Source organism: Protopterus annectens, chromosome 11.part0, assembly GCF_019279795.1.
Source record: "Protopterus annectens isolate FY-2018-M chromosome 11.part0, PAN1.0, whole genome shotgun sequence".
NCBI classification, from domain to species: domain Eukaryota; kingdom Metazoa; phylum Chordata; order Ceratodontiformes; family Protopteridae; genus Protopterus; species Protopterus annectens.
Window position 1 is genome coordinate 1,348,698,715 of NC_056745.1, and position 21,576 is coordinate 1,348,720,290.

Here is a 21,576-nt window from a genome sequence, read left to right on the forward strand (position 1 = left end):
AATTCAGACGCTCATGATACACAGAGCTGAGAATCGAACGAGACAACGTCTTGTGAGGCGACAACGCTACCGCAGCACCACCACTTTAAGAAATGTTCTCAAGGGAACATATTCTTTCCTTCTGGATATGACAGAAGAAATATAGTCATCGTCAAAATTAACAAGTTTGTCCTTTATCTTGATGGGAGAATTATTCCACACAGACTTCAGAACAGTATCCTTATCTGGGGAGGACAAAAATCTAACCATGATGGATCTGGGGTTAGGCGAAATTGTTGTTGAAGCAGGTTTTGCTAGAGACCAGTGAGCCCTCCCTATACCGAAGGAAAAAGCTTCTGGAAGATTTAGTGCTGTTGGAAGCCAGTTATTAAGAAAGTGTATTAGATCAGTTCCCTCTTCCTTTTCTGATGCTCCATAGATTCTAATGTTTCTCCATGACCTACCTTCTAGGTCTTCCAGCTTTTCTGTTAGTTTTGTATTCTGTTTCAAAAGAAACTCATTTTGACTTTCACATGCCATCAGTCTGCCATCCATATCCGTTACAGATGCCTCGATATAAGCAATTTGTTCAGAATGCTTTTTAGCCATTTCACTAAGAATGTCCAGCTGCTTACTGCAGTCTTGTTTAATAGTATCTATTTTATTCTCTAGTTTGTCCATTTTTAAAAATAGTTCTTGAATGTTCTTCTTTCGGCTGCTCCCGTTAGGGGTCGCCACAGCAGATCAACTGTTTCCATTTCTTCCTGTTCTCTGCATCTTGCTCTGTCACACCAACCACCTGCATGTCCTCTCTCACCACATCCATAAACCTTATCTTAGGCCTCCCTCTTTTCCTGTTACCTGGCAGCTTCATCCTTAGCGTCTTTTTCCCAATATACTGTGCATTCCTCTTCAGCACATGTCCAAACAAGCGTAATCTTGCCTCTCTGGCTTTGTCTCCAAACCTTCCAACCTGGGCTGACCCTTTAATATACTTATTCTTAATCCTGTCCATCCTCGTCATACCCAGTGCAAATCTTAACCTCTTCAACTCTGCCACGTCAAGCTCGGACTCCTGCCTTTTTGTCAGTGCCACTGTCTCCAACCCATATAACATAGCTGGTCTCACTACCCTCTTGTAGACCTTCTCTTTCACTCTTACTGGTACTCATCTGTCACAAATCACTCCTGACACTCTTCTCCACCCATTCCATCCTGTCTGTACTCTCTTCTTCCCCTTTCTTCCACACTCACCATTTACTCTGATTAGATGGTTCTTGAATAGTAGATGTTAAGTTGTCTATCTCGCCTTCATTCTTGCTGGATGGGTTCGGAGCCAATCCTCGGCTCCGACTCGGCCAATACTAAAGCTCGAGAGCTAATTCCACCGGCTCGAGGCTCCCCTATATCCCACAATGCTAGGCGGTAACTGCTTAGATCTCGTTTGCCGCTATAGTTGACTAGGTGCTTTTCTTCCGGCTCAGGCAGGTTAGTCATAGATTTAATTCTAACATCTTCTTTCTTAGACTCCTAGTACTTTTTTTTTTTGTTTTGTTTTCCTTCACTAAAACCTTTAGTTTTAAATACCCCTTTACCTGGTTCGACAACTTTGTTGCCCTTAATTCCTTCTTTTATTTACCACTTTAGTTTTAGGCCTTAGGCCCCTTCTAGTCCCCTTGTGTGACTGGTATTTTATTTTTAATTGAGGCCTGTGTGTGTGGTGTGTGTTTTTCTTGGACCCTTTATTATGTCCAAGGAATCGAAGGTCTCAGGCTTCAAGAAGTGTGACTCGTGCTGTCAGAAAATGTCTGACAGACGGTCACACTTGTGTGTATTGCCTGGGACCTTTGCACCTGCAGGACTCTTGTGCTGTTTGTCATGGTTTTAGCCCTAGAGTCGTGCAGGAACGCAAGAATAAATTAATCTTGCGGGGCTTATTAAAGCCTGAAGGCCCCCCGACTCAGTCTGTGTCGGGGAAGCCTTCTAAAACTTCCAACCAGTCGGCTCCGGTTTCTGAGTCTACTTCTGGAAAGGTAAAGTCTGCTTCGATATCTGCTCCGGCCGGAGCCGATGTTTCCAAGCCTCATACTGTTACCTCTCCTCCGGCTGGAGCCGAGGCTGATAAAACTCCGTTGGCTCCGATACTCTTATCGGAGCCACATTCTAGGAAGAGATCTAGATCCCCCTCTATAGGCTCTGTGCACTCGGCGCCAGGATCCACTCTTCTTTCTGAACGGAGCCATAAAACTCATTCCTCACGGTCTTCCAGGCTATCTGACCATGATTTGCAAAGGGTAGTGAGTAGACATCTCAAGTCCGAGGCACTGGCCCAAATGCTGCATAGCCTGACTCAGCAGTCAGTGGCTATTTCCGTTCCCCAATATATTCCTCCTCCGACTCCTTTGAGTTCGGAGCCAGGGCTTGTCGGAGCCATGACTGTCGGTGCGTCGAATCCGATACCTTCCCTTTCGGCTCCGTCGTCTGCTCAGATCTCCTCCTTGGAGGGATCTCGGCGCCGAGCTTCCCTCGTCGGCTCAGAGGGGGTGAGTGGCATCGGACCCTTGTCCAACCCCGCTCTCCCTCTCAGGGCTTCGGTGCTGGTGAGTTCAGCTCAGACATCTGTTTCGGAGCCGTCCCTGTCGGTGCCGGGGGAGGTCCTTGTCTCTTCAGAGCGGGGACCCCTGGCCTTGCCTGACAGGGGTGCCTTCGAGGTCATGCGGAGCGTGCTAGAACCAGGGTCTGCCCCACAGTCTGCTCCTTCAGCCCCTCCATCTACAGTGCCTGCGGTGATTTCTACCCACCCCCTTGCCTTAGACCGCAGAGAGCCAACTCCTCAAGTTTCCCCATTGGGAATTTCCTCCTCTTCCGAGGCCTCTCCTGACCCGGTAGGAGATCCCCCTAGGAAGAGGCAGTGCAAGAGGAAGCACATTGACTCCCCTGAGTCTGTCACCTCAGACACTGACTTAAAGGAATCTGAAGGTTCCCCTCGATCCCCCTCTGAGCATGTCTCCTTTGCTGACATCCTTGAGATCCTGAAACAGAGGGGGAACTGGCCAGCCCTTAACCCTTTGGAGGATGAGTCAGTGTATCTTGAGGTGTTTGGCTCTCGCCCTTCTACCTCCTGGGTGTGTCCTCCCTTTGACCCCTTATGGAAGTGGTGGCAAGGAAGGCTTGGACGGCTCCTGATTCAGTGGAACCCACCCAGAGGAGACAATCTAAATTTATTACTGCCTCTAGAGATAAAGATTTTTTATCCAAAGGTGTCCCTGTTGATGCCATGGTGGTGGCTGCGGCCACTAAGAAGGAGTTAGCCGATCCTTCGGTTCCTGTCAATCCTCCTAAGGAATCTAGGACCATGGACAGGTACGGCAAGCGGATGTTTTCATCAGCGACCTTTTCAATGCGGTTGCTGAACTACTTATGCCACTTCACTCTTTTCCAGAGAGATTTACTCAAGGATATGGGTGAAGTGATAAAGGATACTACAGCTGAGGAGTTCCAAGACAGAATGAACTCCCAGTTGGCAACCCTGAATTCCATCGTTAACTCCTCCATGCGGCTGGTTTCATATGCTGCTGATGGAGCGAGTAGAGCCGCAGGCACAGGTGTTGCCTTACGACGTCACGCCTGGATGCGGCTGTGCAACTTTGCGGACCCTTTCAAGGCATCCTTCACTAATTCTCCCTTTGATGGATCATCCTTGTTTGGTCCACAGGTGAAGGATACATTGACCAGGTGTGAGGTAGAAGGTAAGACTCTCTCTGCCATAGGAGTCCGTTTTTCTACCCCTTCTAGACCCTATCCCAAAGGTCAGAGGGGAGGAAAGATGTGGTTCCGTAAACAATCCCAGGGAGTCTCATCTGACGCACAAGGTCGATTCCCCTCTAGAGGCAGAGGGGGGAATAATAGACGCCGCCCTAGAGGCAGAGGAGGTCCGCAAAACCAGGGTAGCAGAGAAATGTTCTCTGATAAACCCTTTCAGCATCCCTGAGGGGCTGCCCGGCTGTCCACCTTCAGAGGCAGTCGGGGGAAGGTTATCCCTGTACCCAAAAGCCTGGCTTTCCCTTACTCAAGACAAATGGGTACAGTCGATCATATCAGAGTGTTACAAAATTCCCTTTATTCACATCCCATCCCAACCCAAAAGATCCCTTCCGGACGTTCCACCCGGTCTAAGGGAATAAGCAGCATTAGAAATTTCAAAGCTGCTATCAAAAAGAGCTATCCAGTCAGTCCCAGCAGACCAGCAAGGATCCGGAATCTACTCCAAATTCTTTTTGGTACCAAAAAAGCCAGGGGACTGGAGTCCCATACTGGATCTCAGCTACTTAAAACAAGTATGTCAGGAAAACAAAATTCCGGATGGTCACGCTACAGTCCATTCTACCCTTCTTGGGCCAGGACAATTGGATGTGCTCGATAGATCTTCAGGACGCCTACTACCACATCAAGATGAACAGACGCTCCAGGAGATATCTCCGCTTCAGGCTGGGAGCCAGTCACTACCAGTTCGGGGCCCTGCCCTTTGGTCTCACTACAGCCCCCCCCGTGTGTTTACCAAATGCATGGCAGTGGTCGCGGCACACTTGAGACGTCAAGGATTCCAGGTGTTTCCATATTTAGACTACTGGCTCCTTACCGCCACCACCAGACATCAGCTTCTTCTATCCAGGGACTTCACCATCCAATCTTGCCAAGCTCTAGGCATTTCAATAAATTTCGAAAAATCTGCCTTGTCAATCTATTACTTTTATAGGCGCCACCTTAGACGCACTCAATCTTTCAGCCAGACTCACAGAGCAGAGTGGGTCAAACATTTGAAAACAAGTTTCCCTTCCCTTACAATGCAACAGTCAAAGCCAGACTAGTTTTGAAGGTGTTAGGACTCATGGCAGCAGCTATTCCCCTTCTCCCCTTAGCTCGCTTTCACATGAGGATCCTCCAATGGATGCCGTTTACTCAATGGTCCTTTCAACAGCTCCCGATGTCCCATACCATATTGATAACTCAATCATGCAAGAATCAACTGTCTTGGTGGATCACTTCACCTCAACTTCTAGAGGAAGACCCTTCACTCCCCCCCCCCCCCCAGTTGCCACGTCTGACAGTTGCCACGTTGACAAGACGCCTCCCTGATCGGGTGGGGGGGGGCAACCTTTCGAGTGCCACTTGCACATAAACGTCTTAGAGATGAGAGCAGTGCTTTTAGCGTTGCAAGCCCTTCACGACTCTCTTCCCACTGGGACTATTGCAATTCAAACTGACAACATGTCCGTAGTGTGGTACATCAACAAACAAGGTGGAGCAAGATCATACCCTTTATGTCGAGAGGCACTCAGACTTTGGCAATGGGCGATCTCTTCTCAGCGTTTTCTGATAGCAACGCACATTCCCGGGAAATCCAACGTTATTGCAGACAAATTGAGCAGGGCAATTCTCATGCCCCACGAGTGGTCTCTAAAGAAATCAGTTCTAGAAGAAGTATTCCTAAGATGGGGCCAGCCTTGCTGCGATCTTTTTGCTACTCCCCAAAACAGCAAGTGTCACGACTTCACTCTCTTCCCGTTACCAGGCCATCCCACCAGAGACGCTCTAGTCCACGATTGGCCCCGGGGACTTCTATATGCCTTTTCCCCCCTTTCCACTGATATCTCAACTAATTCAGAAAGCCATCGCCTTGAGAGTGACAATGATCCTCATTGCCCCTTACTGGCCTCGACAGATATGGTTTCCGTTTCTTCATAGTTACCTTTTGGAGCAGCCTTGGCATCTGGACCCAGTACCAGATCTGATAACCCACCAATCGGGTCAGCTGCACCAATCTCTGCTTTCTCTAAACCTCACAGCGTACTTCTCGATTCCAACCTTAGCCAGGCTTCCTCAATATCTCGCCGTCCGAGATATCTTGATAGCCTCTCATAAATCTTCTACCCGGAAGATTTATAGTAGCAAATGGAAACGCTTCTCTTTTTGGGCAACATCAAAAAACATAGTTCCCTTTACTGCACCTGTCCAGTCTATTCTAGACTTTGTAGCAGAACTCTTTCATTTAGGATCATCTGCATCTACCATTAGAGTTCAATTGGCTGCCATATCTAATTTTCATGTTGGTGTCTCGGAGTCTAGCATCATGGCTCTCAAACTCTGTAAAGCCTTTTTAAGGGGCGTATTTCTTCTCAAACCTCCAATCAAAGATCGCCCGCCTCAATGGGATTTGAACTTGGTTCTGGCATCCTTAATCCTTCCCCCCTTCGAACCGGCGGCTTCATGTTCTCTGAAGTTGCTTTCTTGGAAGACACTTTTTTTTCTGGTAGCTATAACTTCAGCGAGAAGGGTATCTGAACTCCATGCTCTGTGCAGTCGTCCTCCTTACTTAGTGTTTCACAAAGATAGGGTATCCCTCCGTACTAATCCATCCTTTTTGCCTAAAGTTTCCTCTCAAGTAAACCTAAACCAAATTATTGATCTCCCCGTCTTTTTCCCTAACTATTCAAGCAGGTCGGAACAAAAGCTACATTTTTTGGATGTTCATCGCCAACTTAGATATTACTTAGACAGGACTAAACAATTCAGGAAATCTAATCAATTGTTTCTGTCTTATGCGGAAGGGAAATTGGGCCTTCCTGTTACTAAAGTATCCCTCTCTAGATGGCTCACCTCTACAATTACCTTCATCTATGAGATCAGACATCAAAAACTACCCTCAAGACCTAGAGCTCATTCAACTTAGGGCACTGGCTACATCCGTAGCTTTTCAGGATAGGCTGCCAATAGATTCCATTTGTGCAGCAGCCACCTGGGCTTCTCCTCATACATTAATTTCACATTACAAATTGGTCATGGTTTCCAGAAGCCGTGCCAATTTTGGTTCCACTGTTCTCAAGAGTCTCTTCCGATAGGCCACCCGGGATAAGGTGCTAGGGACGCGGTCCCATCCAGCAAGAATGAAGGCGAGATAGACAACTTAACATTAAGAAGTTATGTACCTACCATAACGTTCCATGTTGTCTTCTCGCCTTCTTTCTTGCATCCCACCCTCCTTCCCCCAAGCCTAGACAGACCGACAGGAATTCAATTTGTGTTCTTCCTCTGGAAGTCGTCATTCCCACACGTTCTTCCACCTCTTTTTCTCCTTTCTTAGGTCTGCGATACCTTTCACGCAGGTTGTTTTGAGGTGGGTTTCCCTACTCAATTCTATGGAGACTAGGGTTGTTTGGTATAGCTATCAAACGAGATCGGAGTAGTTGCCGCCTAGCATTGTGGGATATAGGGGAGCCTCGAGCCGGTGGAATTAGCTCTTGAGCTTTAGTATTGGCCGAGTCGGAGCAGAGGATCGGCTCCGAACCCATCCAGCAAGAAAGAAGGCGAGAAGACAACTAACATGGAACGTTATGGTAGGTACATAACTTCTTATTATTAATGTTTGCAGCTCCTCCTTTACCACACTGACCTGATGAGAGTTCTTAGAGTTTCTCATACTTGGATTTCTTGAGGAGAAACTTCTTGACAGGAAAAAATAACTGTGTTTTAGTAGTAGTTTTTGAAAAATTATAAAGGACCTATATTCACATCCTCTGATATACGTTTGGATTAGTATTTCCAAAAAATAGATTAAATTTCCTGTCAGAATAAAAATGTTATAAGCAGAGCTAATGTTCAGTGCTGCTAGCAGTCTGGCATCTTGGCCACACCCTACTTTTCTTGAATAGTGTATGTATAAAGGCACTTGTATCCTCTTCTGTATGCTGACATACCAGAGGTGATTTCCATCTCTACTTCTGTTTTTAGGGTATGGCAGTAACTGTCAAAGAACTTAAGTAATTTGTCAAAAAATTTGAGGGTAGTGCTATTCCCTTTCTGTTAGTTTGTTGTATTCCTCATTTGCTAGGGCTGTACTATTTTAGCTATGCATTTTGAGAGTGCATTAGGCATGGGTGTGGTATAACCACGGTTGGTGTGGTTTAATCACAAGGGTGAAGCCTGAGTAATTAAACTAAGCCAACCGTGGGTAAATTTTCAGTATACCACACAACAGAGTCAGTTATTGCTATTGTGCAGTGATTTATTCAAGAAAAAAAAATTTTCTTACATAATGTATTTGTATAACAGCACTGTGGTGTTCTGCATTGTTTCCTGATTCTGCTCTTTGATGTACTGCACATGTGCATGGGACTTGATTTCCCAGGCTTACGCAGTACAGAGGGAAGGACCATCTTCGTTGCCATTTCTTTTTTTTTTTTTTTTTTTTTCCTTCAAAAAAAAAAAAAAAAAAAAGTGCAACGTCCCAAGAGTTTAGAGATATGAGAGAGACTGGGAAAATCAGGTATGTTTTAGTTTTCAGAACATGCCTGATTTTCCTTGTATTTTCTGTGGTCTCATGTGCAGCTCTTGGTCTTTTATTAAAGTGTCTTTGAAGAAACGTGGGATGGCATTATGGAAGTATGTAAAATGTGGTAAAATGAAGGTTTGAAGAGTGATGTTAATCATATATGTGAAATTGTAGAAGTGAAAGTGCCCCCATATTTTTGTGTGAATTGAGCAGTGTTCTCTACAGTGACAAGACTGGAGGTTTTACATATTGGTGGTCTTGCTCAGAATGTGTTTAAGGTAAATTTTGGGTTTAAAACTTGGGGGAGGGAGGTACCCATGGGTTTTACATTATCTGCAACTTTATTTGCAGACATTAAGAGGATTAAATAGATAAGTTGTTTTAATCGTAGTTGCATGGGCTGCGAATATTACCCATGCGTTTAACGTTGCTGTTCTCATGTTTGTAAGCAGTGGAGAAAAATGTTTGGCCGCTCACTGATACTTTAGCGGGCGGATTTTTATTGTTGGCATATTTTCAATTTACAGTGAGCATGCTGATTGGGCTGACCAATCAGTTTGCTTATTTTGAAATGTTAATGGCCAGTCATTGTTTAATATTACCTACTGTCTGTATTGAGTGGTGTTGATTTGTTGATGAGTTAGGAGTAGTTCATCTTCTATTTGTAGGATTCTAGTCCCTAGTCCCATATGATTGGGGCAGCCCGCTAGTACCTAAAATCTTTCCCAGGTCAGCAAACTAACTTTTTCCCCACAGTTCTGTGAGTGGAAGGATCCTTCTCCAGATCTCTCTTGGTGTTAAGTGAAGTCTCATTCAGCTGCTATCTCTGGTTATGTTTATTTTTAATGATTATTTTGCATGAGTTTTGCTAATGTCTCTTTTTTTTTTTTCTCTAGCACCTGGTCTCTTCCATCTTTATTTTAAATTTAGTAACTTTGGTGCCTGATGCTCTCCTCCCTTCATTTTCTCACTTTGAACTTTCACTGTATGTCTTGAACTTTTGTGTTTATTGCTCTGTGCTCCTAGCATTCATTTCATAGGGGACTTTTCCATTATAGTTGAGACTTTTGTACATGTTCTTCAACGGTTATAAGCAGTGCCTGAATAACTGATGTTAAGTTGTCTATCTCTCCTTCATTCTTGCTGGTTCTGAGCCGATCCTCTGCTTCTACTCTATCTTCAAAAGCTCGAGAGCTGCTTACTGGCTCTAGGCCCCCCTATATCCCATGATGCCTGGCGCTAGATACCCAGATCTCATTTGCCGCTTCTGCTACGAGGTTACGTTTACTGGCTCAGGTCGTATTTTTTTTTTCACTTTATTGATAATAGACAAAGTTTTAAATATATATTGGTTAGAATACTTAGTGTTCATACATAGTTGTAGTATTTGTTGGTGTTAATTCCCTCTTGAAATCTCTTTTCTTAGAGTTTTCCCCTCCCTCCCCTGCTCCCGTTTTCCTTTTTATAAGGCAAGCGGTTTTTAGTTAGAGGCTTATCCTTGTTTCCTTTTTTAAGGTAGAAAAATTTTTTCATTAGGAATTGTGGTAGTTGGTAGGTCCTTTTATCCTTTTTTCTATTAGTGTGTATGTGCTGCTAGGGTGTGGTAACTTGTGTGGACTGTGTGCTTTTTTGTAGTTACCTACTTTCCTTTGTACTCTCTCTTTGTATTTTGATTTTTTTCCTTTACAGGAATGTCTAAAGACACGAAAGTGTCTGGATTCAAGAAGTGTGACTCATGCTGTCAGAAAATGTCACTGACAGATGGTCACACTTTTGTGTCTATTGCTTGGGCGCCCTACACCTGCAGGACTCTTGGACTGCATGCGTGACTCACCGAACAAGAGTCCTGCAGGAGCGTAGGAATAAGCTTATGCTTAGGGGTTTGCTTAAACCTGAAGGATCACCGGCCAAGGCTCAGTCAGTGAAACCTTCCAAGCCATCGAAGCCACCGGCTCCCAGTTCGGAGCTGTCATTGGGTGTGGCGTCTGCTTCAACTTGTACCTATCTCCAAGCCAACTTCGGCTCCGACTGGAGCCGAAGTACCTATCTTCCAGTCTGCCCCGACTCTTCTGTCGGAACCGTCAGGGAGTTAAACACTCCAGATCACCATCCTTAGAGTCAATACACTTTGCTCCAGGGTCACCCATGTTGCAGTCGGAGCGAAGTCACTGATCCCACTCTTCTCTGTCGTCTAGACTATCTGACCATGATTTGGAGAGAGTGGTGAACAGGCTTTTAAAATCGCAGGCCCTGGCTAAAATGTTATCCAGCCCCCCTCATCAGGGTTCGGATCTACCTGTCTCTGCAGTAGTTCCTCCTTCGACTCATCCCTTGAGCTTGGAGCCGTAGTATGCTGAGACTGGGATCGTGGGACTGTCGGCACTGATACCTACCCTTTCGGCTCCATCGTCTGCTCCGATCTCTTCCATGGTGCCGTCCTTGGAGGGATCTGGGCGCCGGGACTCCCTCGTTGACTCTCTGGGGGGCGAGTGGCATCAGACCCTTGTCCGACCCCGTTCTCCCTCTCGGAGCTTCGACGCAGGTGAGTTCGGCTCCTACATCGGCGTCGGAGCAGTCTCTTTTGGTGCCGGGAAGGATTCCGGTCTCTTCGGAGCCGGTGCCTTCGAGGTCATGAGGAGTGTGCTGGCATCTGAGTCGGCTTCACGGTCAGCCTCACCTGCTCCTTCCCCCATGGTGCCTGCTCCTGCCTCTGCCCCTCCTCCAGCCCCCAAGCATGGGGAACAAGCGCTCCAGGGCAACCCATTGGGTGTATCTTCCTCTTCCGAGGCCTCCCCCGTTCATTCAGAGGAGCCCCCTCGAAAGAGGAAATGCACGAGGAAGCATGTTGACTCCCCTGAGTCTCATCATTCATCATCATCATCCCCCTTTTTCCCCATTTACATGGGGTCGGGGTATCGTATTAACTGTCGCAAACTCTCTCGATTCAGTGCCACTCTCCTGTCTTCAACACTCATGCCGGACTGTCGAAGATCATCTTTCACACAATCCATCCACCTCTTTGCTGGATGCCCTTGCTTCCACTTACCTTAAATCTCCCTCACCAGATTGTCTTCTGCTTTTCTACACATGTGCCCATACCATTGTAATCTGTTCTCTTTGATCTTTTCTGCAATTGGAGCTTCTTTGGCTTCTGCTCTTATGTCTTCATTTCTTTGACTGTCCCGCAGTGTGCATCCTACCACCTTTCTCAGGCACTTCATTTCCATCACCTCTAGCTTCTTCAACTGTTCTGCCTTTACTGCCCAGGTTTCTGTACCATACAGTAGTACTGGTCACACCACTGTCTTGTATACCTTACTTTTCAGCTTCTTTGGCATTCTTCTGTCATTTACTACACCTGATACTCTATGCCAGTTGGCTGCAGCCCCTCTGATTCTAGCTTTGACCTCTTCATTCAGACTACCCTTCTCAACCACCCCTTCCAGATACTTGAAGCTGTTTACCTGTTCCACTAACTTCCCATCTATCTCTGTTCTCAGCTTCTTCTGATTTCCCCAATCTGCTGCCATTACCACTGTCTTACCTGTGCTTAGTTTCATCCGATGTGCCTTCAGATTTGCATTCCATTCTCCTATCCTTTGCTGAAGTTCTAGGTCAGTCTGCCTGTACTGCCACATAGTTTGCATACAGCAGCATTGTTGCTCTGACCCCTCCAACCTGTTTGCTGATGTAGTCCATTATCAGTATGAACAGTAGTGGGCTCAGAGCTGAACCCTGGTGTACACCCACTCCCACTGGGAACCCCTCAGTGAGGCCAAACACTGTTTGTTTGTACTTGAGTCACTGGGTCCTTGTACATAGCCTGTACTAATTCTACCAATGTTTCTGGGACTTCAAACCACCGCAGTACTGCCCAGATCAGCTTTCTTGGGACCTTGTCATATGCTTTCTCCAAGTCTAGGGAAAGCCCAGTTTGACTCCCTCCTCTTCTCTAGTTTCTTCTTAAGTATCTGTCTCAATGCAAACATCGGGTCAATTGTGCTGCATCCTGATCTGAATCCGAACTGTTCATCTCCCATCTTACATTCTACTATTCTGCGTATCCGTTTATCAATCCCCCTCTCCAGAACTTTCATGCAATGTGATAGGAGTTTGATGCCTCTGTACTGTCCACAGTTGTGGATGTCCCCTTTGTTCTTGTACACTGGCATGAGTATGCTTATTCTCCAGTCATCTGGAATACAACTTTCTCTCCACACTGCAATTGGTAACCTCAGGAGCCATTTCTCCCCTAGCTCACCCAGCATCTTTATCATATCTGCTGTGACCTCATCTGAGCCTGCTGCTTTCCCTGACTTCATTTTCCTTAGTGCTGCTCTTACTACTTCTAAGCTGGGCTCCTTTTCTACTCTCATTGTAAGCTGTTTCTGGGGCAGTGCCGCTTCTGTGGGGTTTTCTTCATTCAGAAGCTGCTGGAAATGCTCCTTCCATCTGCCTTTGTCCTGTGGGCTGGTAAGCAGGTTGTTGCTGGAATCCATTATGAAGGGTGTCTGACTATCTTCTTTATCTTTCTGTCTTTGCCTTGCAACCTGGTATAGTTTCTTTGTGCCCCTTACTGAGTCACTTTCCAGAAGCTGATAAGAGTGCCTCTGATGCCCTATTCTTTGCTTTGCAACTTCTTTCTTAGTTTTTTTGTTAGCCAACCAGTAGTCCTTACTAGCTTGGTCAGTCTTTTCAATCTCCCACTTCTTCCTGCACTCCTTCTTTCTTTTGATTACTTCCTGCACATGTTCATCGTGCATACAGCTGCAGTCATAACAGATGGGTTCTCCTGCCGTCAGGCAGGTCCTCGGTCGGCCGAATTCCAAAGTCTAGGTCCGGCGTCTGTTGTCGTCGCTTCTTCCCTGACGTCAGTGTGACAGGGGTATAAAAGAACCAGCCAACGCCATTTTCTTCAGTCTTTCTTGCCGCGCGGTGCCCGAAGCAGAAGCAGTTCGCAAGTGCCGGTCGGCCAGCTCCTGAGATTACGAAAAATTTGGAAACCGAAGTCTTCTTAAAAGCTAAGTACCCTGTTGGGGAAACTTTTCTTGCCTCAGACCGATGTCAGACAAAGTTAATAATTGTATTTCTTGTGGGAAGCAAATACCGCATAAGGATTTCCATTCCCTCTGTATACCTTGTTTAGGCCCAGACCACGACATCTCGGTCTGTCGCTTTTGTGCAACATTCAACAAGCGCACTATTAAGCGTCGGGCAGAGTTTGCCCAGCATTTTTTTGGAAAAGCATTTAACTATACCATGTCGTCGGATACTCCGACTCTGGTTTTGTCTAAAAAAAAACGCAAAGACAAGGACTGACACTCGAGGTCCGCGGCCTCTACCGACACCACGCCAAAGCCGTCTACATGTGGTCCGGTTCTCAGCGAGGCGCCTACGCAGCCCCTGATTACCGACTACACATCTTTGGCGGTGTCTCCTGTACCCGAGGTCGCAGGCTCCTCGGCCCACACCCCGACTACAGATACCGAAGCCACTCTTGGCGTTGAAATACAGAATGTGGACAGGTCCACCTCCACTCAAGGTGTTTTCAGACCTTCCTCTCCTTTCTCCATCAAGGCTTTCACCAAGTCTAAAGCAACCTTGCACCCTAAGAGACCAGCTACACAGGGCCCATCTCCAGGCCCCATGCCTAAGAAACAGATGCTTAAAATGGCTGAGTATTTTTCTAATCAGAGGTTCTCAGCCACCTCCGGACAAAAGGCCCAGAGTGGAGGAAGATTCCCCCTCCTCTGATCAGGGCTCCATTATTTCAGAACACTCTGATGATCAGGAACAGTCTTACTCCCCTTTTGAAGACTCTGATGCAGAGGAGTCTATTCCTTCTGTATCCCCCCCTGAGGATTACTCATTTGGGGAAACTTTGCATACCTTAAGGGAACACTTCCACTGGGAAGGCCAGGATTATTCAGATTCCAAAAAAAGGTTCAGGGAATTTCTTTTGTTACCCCAGCACAGGCCTTTGGCTATACCTCCTGTCTTGGACATCCTAGATTATGTTTACTCTGAGGCCTGCCTTAACCCGGACTCTCTACCTCCAGCTCCAGTTAAGCCTGACAGGTACTACAGGGTTCCTGACTCACACCAATTTCTATACAAAAGCCATGCTGCTGACCTAGAAACCATCTCACAGGGGCTCAAGGGAGTTAAGGCCTCCATTGCCAAAAATCCATTGCCTTCTGAGAGAGATTCCAGATCCTTAGAAAGGTGGGGGGAAAAGGTATATACCTCGGCTACCTTAACCATGAGGGCCTTAAACTGTCAGTTTCATATGCTAAAATACCAACAGTTTCTGTTATCTCAATTGAAAAGTAAAATGTCGCAACCTGAACAACCAGATTTGAAGGAGTTGCAGGATTTGATGCATGGTGCAGAACAAGTGGGTAAACGTACCTTAAAATGTGGTTTTGATGCTCTAGAGGCCTCATGTAGAGCTGCTGTTACAGGCTCAGTCATACGTAGGCATGCCTGGCTCAAGGAACAAGCCTTGCCTGATCATGTCAAAGCTAAATTACTAGACGCCCCTCTTCAAAAGGATGTACTATTTGGGACAAATGCTGAGGAAATATTACGGAAAATGGAGGAAAAGGCTAAATCTATGCAAACTGTGAATGAATTTCTGCAGGTTCAACCCCCACGTTTTAGTAGAAATTGGCCTTCCAAAAACTGGTCCTTTCCTGCCGCAGACAGACCCCAAAGAGGCAGATACAGGCGCCCGAGGGGCAGAGGACAATCACAAGGATCGTACAGAGGCAGACAATGGCAAACTCCTACACAAAGAGGTGGTGAGGACAACTCGCAATCTTTCAGAAAGCAAACCCAATGACTTTCCCCTTTGCATGCCAACCAGGTCTCAGGTCTCAAATGGCAGCCCCCTTAGGAGGAAAGCTGGCACTTCTCAAAAAATTGGCATGTCACAAAGGACAAATTGATCCTGGACATTATAAACAGAGGCTACAAATTCCATTTTCATACCCTTCCAAAAATGAGAGGCATGCCAAACCAGCCACACAATCAAAGGGCAGAGGCACAAAAGCAAATTTCAGATCTTATAAACATGGAAGTTATTCAAGAGGTACCTACACACGAACAAGGTCAAGGTTTTTATTCCAGGCTATTTCTGGTGCCAAGGAAGGGAAAAGATTGGAGACCCATTTTGGATCTTTCCATCCTAAACACATTCCTACTCGTACCAAAATTCAAGATGCTCACTCTACAGCAACTTCTTCCCATGCTGGGCAAGGAGTCTTGGCTGGTAACATTGGACCTCAAGGAGGCATACCTGCATGTCCCAATCAGACAAAATTGCAGAAGATACCTCAGATTTCTTGCAGGTTCATCCCATTATCAATTCTCTGCATTGCCCTTTGGCTTATCTACTGCGCCCAGAGTATTCACGAAATGCCTGGCATCAGTAATTGCCTACTGCAGACTTCAAGGGATACAAATATACCCTTATTTGGACGACTGCCTGATCCAAGCGGACAGCAAGCACATTCTTCTGAAACATCTGGCTTATGTAATAATGTTATTAAACTCTCTGGGATACACAGTCAACAAAGAGAAATCAAGGCTAATACCCTCTCTGAAGATAATTTTCCTGGGTGCCAATTTGGACACAAACACCCAGATGGCCTACCTCACGCCAGAGAAACGGGGGCAACTAATTCAATATTTCAGAACACTGGCAAATTGCACCAGGCTGACTGCAAGGAAAATCCTGCAGGCTCTGGGATTCATGGCATCTTGCATCTTACTAATCCCATGTGCAAAGCTGCATATGAGAAAACTACAATGGCACCTAAAAAACCTATGGTCTCAACACAGCCACAGTTTGGAAACAATAATACAACTAATTCCATGTCTGCAAAAGGAATTTCTGTGGTGGGCTCAAGCATGTCAAACAAACACAGGTCTTCCATTCAGCAAGCCTCAAGCAAATCAAGTAATCACAACAGACGCCTCTGACTACGCCCGGGGGCGCACATGACAGACCGGTGCATTCAGGGCAAATGGTCCCAAAAAGAAAAGCACCTTCACATCAATCAAAAAGAAATGCTAGCAGTAATAAATGCTATTATAGCTTTCAAGGACCTTCTACAACCAGGTCAACTATTGATAAGAACGGACAACACCACAGTTGTGGTACATAAACAAGCAGGGAGGAACACATTCTTATCCCCTATGCAGACTGGCCATGTCACTTTGGAACATGGCCATGGACTTACAAATGGAACTACAAGCACAGTACTTGCCAGGCAAGGAAAACACGCTGGCAGACAACCTAAGCAGGAATATGACAGATCCACACGAATGGAAGTTGCATCCAAAAGTTTACAGAAATAATCCAAGAATGGGGAAGGCCAGACATAGATCTCTTTGCCTCCCACAAAAATCATCAATTGACAAAATTCTGCTCAAGGACCTTCCATCCAAAGGCCTGGAAAGTGGACGCTCTTTCAGTTGGACATCAATGACCGTTTATGCCTTCCCGCCTCTTCCTCTGCTGCCCAAAGTCCTATTGAAGACCAGAGCAGACAGACCAAAGATGATCCTCATTGCTCCGGACTGGCCAAGGCAGCACTGGTACCCACTCCTGAGGAGCCTGACGCATTCCCCACCATGGACCCTGCCTCTAATGCCTCTTCGTCTGACTCAGCACAGCTTCAAAACTCTTCACAGTCAGCTAAAAACACTCAATCTAGCCGCATTCCCCACCATGGACCCTGCCTCTAATGCCTCCTCTTCTGACTCAGCACAGCTTCAAAACTCTTCACAGTCAGCTAAAAACACTCAATCTAGCCGCATGGAAGATTCCTTAGCATCACAGCAGGCCCTACTTTACAAGGAGGTGCAGGATGTCATTTTGGAGGCCAGAAGGCCATCCACTAGAAAAGCTTACTCCGCAAAATGGAAACGTTTTTGTGTCTGGAATGAGAAAAAGGGCCAGAACCCTGGAAAACTGAATTTACCTCAAATACTACAATGTTTGGCTGAACTGCTAAGCAGTGGACTTTCGTTCTCCTCCATCAAAATCCATGCCTCAGACATTTCTGCAGAATAAAACACTGATCCACCTTTATTCTCACCCTCTATTAAGACAGTTCCTCAGAGGGGCTAAGAATTTAAGACCTCCAAGGAAACAACCAATACCTGCTTGGGATCTTAATTTAATTCTGGAAAAACTGACTTTGCCTCCTTTTGAGCCGGCTGCCTCATCAGATTTTGCAATATTTGTCCTGGAAAACAGCTTTCCTTCTGGCTATCACTTCAGCTCGTAGAGTTTCAGAACTACAGGCTCTCATGGCTGTCCAGCCTTTTATCTTCCATCCGGACAGAGTTTCCTTACGAACCAACCCGTCCTTTATGCCTAAAGTGGTATCCAGGGTAGCTGTAAATCAGGCCATACATTTACCTACTTTATATCCTAATCCTCAAAACAAAGGGGAGAGATTACTACATTCCTTGGACATCCACAGACAACTGCGTTATTATTTGGACAGAACAAAACCTTTCAGAAAATCAGAACAGCTCTTTGTGGCCTATGCGGTAGGAGCTCAAGGAAAGCCAATTTCCAAACAGACCATCTCAAAATGGATAGCCCACTGCATACGCTTTTGCTATTCCTTTCATGGCAAAACTGTACCTACAGGCATTAGAACTCATTCCACCAGGGCCACAGCCACCTCTGCAGCCTTCCTCAGAGGAGTTCCTACCAAGGATATTTTGGAAGCAGCCACTTGGAGTTCTGTGCATACCTTCTCCAAGCACTACAACCTACCATTATACTCCAAATCTAGAGCAGGCTTTGCCACTGCAGTCTTGCAGGGCATTTTGGCTCCTCCTAGATGTTCTTCGTGTTTCACTGTTGCAGTCATAATTGTAGGGTGCTCCTGCCGGCAGGCAGCCCGAGGTCGGCCAGAATCCCAAAGTTTGGGTCCGGCGTCGGCTGTATAAGCTAGTATCCTGACGTCAGTACGCCTTGGTACATAGCCCTCAGCCGACGCCATCTTCCCCAGTCTTTCTTGCCGTGCGGTGGAAAGCAGTATAGAATGTCGTCGGACACTACCGGAGTTCAAAAGAAGCGCAAAGACAGGCCTCCGAGGTCCAAACAGGACTCGTTGCAGCTGGAGCCAGCGTCCGGTTCGGCTGTCGTCAGTGAGGCGCTTTTGCAGCCCCTGTCGTCCGCCACTTCTGAACCGATGGCCGATACGGACTCCATGGGGAGCCATCAAGGCCTACTATTTTTACTGCTGCAGGACCTTCGGACGTCGCTCCTTCAGATGGGTCCGGAACCGCTGTGCAGGTACCGGCTTCTGAGGGGGTTTTCAGGCCTACTCGCATCACTATTTCAAAGGCAAAGACAAAGACTCCTGCTAAGTCTAAAGTTCCAGCTCAAGCTGCTTCTGAATCCACTCCCAAGACACAAAAACAGTTATTGAGGATGGCTGAAGATTTGCTTACAATGATTAGGGGTTCTCACCCCCCTCCTGAGAAAAGGCCTCGACAGGATGTTACTCTGGATTCCTCTGACCAGGCTTCTGTATCTTCTGTTTCTTCCTCTGATCAGGACTATTCCTTTCCCCCTTATGAGGATTCGGATGCTGAGGATTCTTTGCCCTCGGCCTCTCCGCCTGAGGATTTTTCTTTTGGGGAAACCTTGCATGAGATGAGGGAACATTTTCATTGGGAAGGACAGGAATATTCTGCTTCCAAAAAGAGGCTTAGAGAATTTCTTCTTCCTCAGCATAGGCCTTTAGCTATCCCTCCTGTCTTGGACATTGTAGATGATGCTTTTTCTGAGGCTAATTTGAATCCTGATTCCATGCCTCCTGCTCCTTCTAAGCCTGATAGATTTTATAGGGTTCCTGACTCTCATTTTGTTTTTATTCAAAAACCCTTCTGCAGATCCTGAAACTATTTCTCAGGGCTCTAAGGCTGCTAAGGTTGCTACTTCTAAAAATCCTATTCCCCCTGAGAAGGATTCTCGTGCTTTAGACAGGTGGGGAAAAAAGGTATATACTTCTGCTACCCTGTCTGTAAGGGCTTTAAATTGCCAGTTTCATATGTTTAAATATCAGCAATTTCTTTTGTCTGTTTTAAAGCAAAAGCTTGCTTCCCTTCCGGCTTGTGCAGAGGATAAGGAACTTCAGTAGCATGCAAAACATCCTGAACAGGTTAATAAGCATAGCTTACATTGTGGTTTTGATGCTTTGGATGCTTCTTGCAGGGCTGCTGCCTCTGGTACTGTGATTAGGAGACATGCCTGGTTTCGTGAACAAAGTTTACCTGAACAAGTTAAGGCTAAGTTATTAGATGCCCCTGTTCAACAAGATGTTCTTTTTGGTTCTAAGGCTGAGGAAGTTATTAAAAAGATGGAAGAAAAGGCAAAGTCCATGCAGACTGTAAAAGATTTCTTGCAGGTTCAGCCTCCTAGATTTTTCAGGAATTGGCCCTCTAAAAATTGGTCCTTTCCCACGTCTGACAGGCCTCAAAGGGGAAGATATAGACCCTCCAGAGGTCGTGGTCAAGGCCAGACCTCTTACAGATCTAGACAATGGACTGCTTCTTCACCTAGAAGGGGAGAAGACAGATCCCAATCTCAAAGAAAGCAAACTCAATGACTCTCTCGGTTGGGCTTCAGGACCCCTTCACCTGGACGCCCCTCTCGGAGGAAAACTGTCTTTTTTTTTTTTTTTTTTTTTTTTTACAGAAATTGGACTCATTACCCAGGACAGATGGGTATTGGATGTGATTTTAAAAGGTTACAAGTTCCACTTTCACACTTTGCCAAGGACTCACGGTTGGCCAGATCTGCCAAAACTTCAATGGTCAGAGGCCTTAACTCAAGTGGATGCTCTTCTGGCCATGAGAGCCATAGAGCCTGTTCCACTCTCGGAAATGGGAAAAGGGTTTTATTCAAGGCTGTTTCTGGTTCCCAGAAAACAAAACTCATGGAGACCTATTCTGGACCTTTCTGTGTTAAACACCTTTTTGGAAGTTCCAAAGTTCAAGATGCTTACTCTGCAACAGCTAATTCCAATGCTCTCTCAGGACGCCTGGATGGTGACATTGGACTTAGGGAAGCCTATGCATATCCCTTTATCAGACAAGAACGCAGGAAATTCCTCAGGTTCGAGGCACTTTCAATTCTCTGTTCTGCCCTTTGGTTTATCTACTGCGCCCAGAGTCTTCACCAAGTGCCTGGCACCAGTAGTGGCTTACTGCAGACTTCAGGGGATCCAGATTTACCCCTATTTGGACGATTGCCTTATTCAGGCAGACAGCAAAGATCTTCTGATTCAACATCTGGACTTTTGTTCAACGTCTTCTCCTACTACTGGGATTCTCAGTGAACATAAAGTCACATTTGATCCCTTCTCAACAAATGGTATTCTTGGGAGCCCTCTTAAATACAACCTTACAAAGGGCCTACCTCACTCCAGAAAAACAAACTCAGCTGGCTTCTACTTTCAACACCTTGGCAACTCTATCTCAGCTCACTGCAAGGAAATTCCTGCAGGCTCTGGGCTACATGGCTTCCTGCATTCTGTTAATTCCAAACGCAAGGCTTCACATGAGAAAGCTTCAATGGTATCTGAAAAGTGTATGGTCACAGCATTACCACGATCTGGATATTCTGATTCCTCTGATCCCCTGCCTCCAGAAGGAGTTCCTCTGGTGGTCCAGGGCATGCACTTTAAACTAAGGAAAACCTTTTCGTCTCCCTCAACCTACTCAAATCCTAACCACGGACGCCTCGGATTATGCTTGGGGAGCACACTTTCTAGACAATTGCCAGCAGGGAACCTGGACAAAGGACCATCTTCACTGGCACATCAATCTGAAGGGAATGTTGGCAGTTCAAAATGCCCTTTTAGCCTTCAAAAACCTTTTACAACCTGGGCCTCTGCTAATGCACAGACAACACCACGGTCATGTGGTACATCAACAAGCAGGGGTTCTCATTCATACCCCTTTGCAGACTAGCTATGGGTTTATGGGACACAGCTCTAAATTTGAATCTGCATCTCCAGGCTCAATTCATTCCAGGGAAACAGAATCTCTTAGCAGACAGCCTGAGCAGAAACATGTCAGATCCTCACGAATGGATGCTAGACACCAACTTGTTCAACAGGATTACTGCAGTTTGGGGATGTCCCCAGATAGATCTGTTTGCATCCCATCTCAATCAGCTGCCTCGCTTTTGCACCAGGTACTTCCACAAAACAGCATGGAGAGTGGATGCC

At 46.2% G+C, this 21,576-nt stretch overlaps 1 protein-coding gene across 1 annotated transcript in view; it reads left to right on the forward strand.

Moving 5' to 3' along the window:
• Nucleotides 1-21,576, forward strand: part of LOC122815846 (inosine-5'-monophosphate dehydrogenase 1b) — a gene marked incomplete in the record, with an annotated part of 1,150,443 nt that overhangs the window by 113,900 nt on the left and 1,014,967 nt on the right.